General features: G+C 36.1%; 1 long non-coding RNA gene across 1 annotated transcript; it reads left to right on the forward strand.

Annotated features, from left to right (window-relative positions):
• The first annotated feature begins 783 nt into the window (after positions 1 to 783).
• LOC139936315 (uncharacterized) lies at positions 784 to 4273 on the forward strand. The gene is made up of 4 exons (XR_011785937.1): positions 784 to 991; positions 1881 to 1993; positions 2394 to 2503; positions 3551 to 4273. It is a non-coding gene; the product is annotated as an uncharacterized lncRNA (long non-coding RNA).
• The last annotated feature ends 641 nt before the right edge of the window (positions 4274 to 4914 follow it).

The following is a 4914-nucleotide window of genomic DNA, read 5'->3' on the forward strand; positions in this document are numbered from 1 at the left end:
CCAAATTATTGTACCAAACCACATATTCCCGCATGGTTTGCACTCTATCACCTACACGCTTTTAAAACAATCCGTTTGTCTGTGTTGGATCACTTGGTATGTTGTACTTCGATTCCAATGGATAAGTACCACTGGAGAAGAGGAGTCGCCAACAAAATGTTTCTCCCCAAACATACTCCCTATTAAACTCTTCTAAGGAGTCTTCAGGAGACCTTCCCGCTCTGCATAATCTGGCATTATGATCACCGATATCATTTTTTCTGATATAAGCATTTTTGAAGATTGGTGTCATTTCTTCAAACACTTCTTTTAATGCTGGAGGAACATGCAAATCACATTCTACCAGCCCAAACATTGATCCCTTAGCGGTGAAATGCAGGATCTCACGCAAGGTCATTCTTTTTTGGTCGTAGTGTATGGGACGGACTGTCTTTAAGAAGTTTCTCAAATCTAAGTTTCCCTTGATTTCTGTTTTCCATTGCCATTGGGTTATCTCAACAAGGTTATATCCCTGTAACTACCCACTTTTCTTTTCCATTGAATTTGTGTACACTCTAAATTACAGAGATTTAAATTTAAATCTTTTATAGGATTAAAATAAAAATAAGTCCTAAAGATTTATTTTTAGTCCAAATCGATTTAATAAATCAACAATTATCCGCAGAGTCTATTTTGTTTTTCAATCCTCCGAACGATTAAAAAAGGACGCCAACTTTATGGACAGTGGACCAATCAGCGTGGCGCGATTTCCTGACGTATTGCACAAACGTATATACAACTCAAAACTTTGTCGGCAGCCATTAAAATAAACCGACTGTGTGTGCGCTGTTGTTGGCTACACAACTACTGCTGTCTGCTGCATGCTAAACGCGCACGTTCAATTACAAATGTAAACGTACATGAACGATGATCAGTCATTCATAGTCACACAAGTTTCTTCGGTCAGAACAGTCGGCAGTAAGGAGGCAAAACTTCAATATTATTTCATGAGGTAGGTAAATCCAATCTTATGTAGGACGTAGTATATCGGATAGGATATGGATAGGTTTTTGCAATGATTGTTTACACGACGATCATCCTGTGGTAAAAATTATATCTCGACGAAATTATGTTAATGTTATACATTTTATACAACGTCCACGTATATTTTGGTGTTGTATTAAAGTCAGTGTGAACATCGTTGTTTTAACTAAATAAACCAAACATTAACCATTCCATGGAGAAACGTTATGTCAATGGCCATGACCATACTCCGCATAGACAGAGACAACGAACTTGAATTGAAGAGGAAAAGAGTGAATTCAAGACCGATTTTCACTCAGTTTCCCCCACCAAGTTCATTTTTTTCCCAGCGACGGCGGCGGACCAGACTTCAGCTCCCCGTTGCAAAGGCCCTATAGTCATATTCTCTCTACAGTTCACGAACGGAAGTGTTTTACTGTTTGGTGTTGCTTTTGAGTTTTGTTGGTCACCCAACATGATAATTAATATATGTAGATAGGGCAATATTTTACAATAGAAACGTGTCTAATTTATAGACTATGTGCTCTAAAAATGAAGAAAGAACGATTTCGATAGGCTAGCAAATTTAAATTAGTTAGAGAATCATGTTTCTTTTTAATAACATATCTTGAGTGAACCCACATAGTGGTATTGTTTTGCAGAATAAATAATTTAAGAAAATGTAGTTTTAAATCCTAGAAAATATAATGCACAGATTTTTTGCGAGTCGAAAAAAAACAAAACATGACACTATTTTGTTAGACCAAATTGTCTCTAGTTAAAGCTTTGTTTGAAGTTCCATAGGCTACTGCTAAAACTCTTCATAATAATGTGAGGTTTTTCTTAATTGTTATCGTCTGAATGTTTCCATTTTTCAGGTGACCTGTCTTCCTTCTGGTCGCTGTTTACAGTTTTCTTCGTTCAGGCAAAGTCAAGAGATTTCAATTGTATCTGATGCAAATTCCAACGTTATTCCAGTCAGATCAAGCTGGTAAGCATGTCTTGTGTTTTTTTCGTTGATATATTGTTCCCATGTAATACAATTAAGATACAATTAAAATTTTGCATTTGTTGGCATGGTTGCTATAAAGGAAAGCAATACTTTTTACGATATGGTGGGAGATATAATTTAATACAAAGCTGTTTTTAAAAACGAGTGGTTTGTTTGTATATTGCCACCTGAGCCCTATTGCAAGAGCCTCAATAACATAAACTAAAAAATAGAGACTGACATGTTTTTTATATTCAACGATTGTGTGCTGGTCAACAGAAAAACAACCGTAAATTACAGTGACATATACTGTACATTTAGTTAATGCTACCGTTTTCCATGGTAATGATGTGGAGGGTTTGTTAACACTAACAGTCGTCTGGATGTTTTCATGTTCCAGGTGACCTGTTCCAATAGTGTTTGCTGTTTACAGTTTCCTTCATCCAGTGTAGAGGTCAAGAGATTTCAATTGTAGCTGTTGAGGTTCAGAACATTATTCAGAACAAGCTGGTAAGTACTATTTCCCCTAGATGGAGGTTGTTTAAAATTATGTTTCCTTTACTGAAATGTAACAGTGGTCCATTTCACTAAGCAATAACATTCATTGCAAGACAAATTGTCAGTATTACCTTGCTAATTTGTATAGTGACATCACACTTTACTTAGCAACTGCGATTGATTTGCAGCTAAAATCAAACTTAGCTCTTTGTGAAACCTGGGCCTACTAATTCCACTTTAAGCCACAATGTTGTTTAAATCAACTCTATCAGAAAGAACTCACGTTTATTTAGAACTTGATTTCTTTGATGCGATTCCTTTTGCTTTAAAGCCATTATACACTTTCGGTAAACAGTATTGTCCAAGTCCCACACTTCGTGTATCACAACTTATATATAAAATAACAATCCTGTGGAAATTTAGGCACAATCGGACATCGGAGTCGGGAGAAAATAACGGGAAAACCCACTCCTGTTTTCGCGCGTTTCGCCGTGTCATGACATGTGTTTGTAACAAATCCGTAATTCTCGTTAACGAGAATTTATATTGTTTTACCGTTTTCTCAAAAAGTAAAGCATTTCATGGACTAATATTTCAAGAGAAGTCTTTCACCATTACCTTCTGTAAACCCTGTAAATTATTTGTAAATCTGTGAACTTTTTTTTTTCCTGTACCGAAATGGTCCAATGGCTTTAAACAAGGAGTGAGTTTATAATAATATCATTTGAAAAACAATCACATATCCACGTTTGAGGGGCCCCTATAATAGCTGATAGCTGATAATTTGAAAGTATTTTATCTTGTCACATAAACATGCGGATTCACCTATATCAAGGTCACATTCACATACAGGTCCAGGGTCACGTTTGTGTTTGTTGTATTATACATACATGTTTTTTATCATGGTTATGTCGACCAGGGACAGAATTCTTCAAAGACGTTTCTTTGGGACTTAAACAGCCCCCCCCCCCCTTTTTCCAAACCGGTCAAGAAAAAACTGTGCATTTCAAATGAAAACATTTCATTATCACGAGCATGTTTTTGTTTTTTCAAATACAGGAGGGGAGTAGCACACACATCGATGAAGCAGTTACAAACTTGACATCTATAGAGATACAGCAACCTGAACAACTTCCCTGAGAGAAAGCTGAAGCAGTTTGTCTTTTGTATGGATTGCATTCCCGTTAGTGCGGGGGGGTCGTCAGTAGTTGAAACTTTTGATAAGTTCTTAAAATCCGTTATTTTGAGTGTGGGTCAGACTATTCTGAAAAACCAACAACTTTGGAGATCCTTGCTGCAATGAAATCCGGTTATCCAACTGATATCAAACATAATTCACAAATCTAATTTGAAGTGGCATTCCCTTGGATACAGCATACAGTTTTGTTTAAAATAAATAATTTGTAGGAGAAAGGTAGTTCATCAGTTAATTCAAAAGCATTTAACAAATTGTGGCAATATCTTTTTTTTTTAAACAAGTTATTTGAAACAAAGTTAGTGTCGTTACTAGACTGTCCATGTTCACCCTATCTAGGAAACAAACAAATTGTTTTGTTTTAAAATAAATCTCTCAAATGTGCCCAGAGGCTGTAAACAACTGGTTAACAACCACTCGAATCTTCTTAGAATTGTTGAATGAAATTGCAGATTTAAACCTTGAGTGATAAACATGTAGCTACAAAAAAGAACTCCTCATGTTTATGGACAACATAGGTCAAATGTATGTCGAGGTTTATTGTCGAAACTATGTGTATTATTTAACTTGTATACTTGAAAATAAAATTTTGAAGGCAAATATTTTAAAACTGTTGTTTTTACTTTGTTTTGTTTTTCCTGCTGGTTCAGAAATCGTGTTTACTGTTTTAATCCCAAGGAAGATTAGAACTGAATCCTAAAAGATTGCTAGCATCAAGGTTTAAATCATTCAATGGGTGAAGGTTAAATCTGTAAAGATTTGGAAAAATAAATCCACTGGGATTGATTTAATTAATCCTCCACAGACTTAATTGTTTTAATCTTTTGAAAGATTAATTTTAAATCCACGCTGATTGGTCCCTAACGACAATCCTTGAAAGATTTAAAATTTAATCCTGTGGATTTAAATTTAAATCCTTGTAATTTAGAGTGTAGGATATGTATACCTTGTGCTTCTGACTCTAAGCATTCTGTGGCCCTAGGTTGCCACTGTGAACAGTCATATTATTTATTGATTGGGCGACGACTGCGCTTTCTCATCGGCTGTGAAGCATCATATCCAGAATCTGATAATTGCTGCTGGATGATTCTTTGTGGGCGTCTCGGTATTCTTGTACTCTGTCGTGGAGGGATGGACGATGAAGTGCTTGGAAGGGTTTCTGCAGGGACAGATAGGGGTGGAAACACAGCAGAACTAGTGCTTGGCTGATTGGGGTCGAATGCCTTGG

Source organism: Asterias amurensis, chromosome 4 (genome assembly GCF_032118995.1).
Source record: "Asterias amurensis chromosome 4, ASM3211899v1".
Taxonomy (NCBI): domain Eukaryota; kingdom Metazoa; phylum Echinodermata; class Asteroidea; order Forcipulatida; family Asteriidae; genus Asterias; species Asterias amurensis.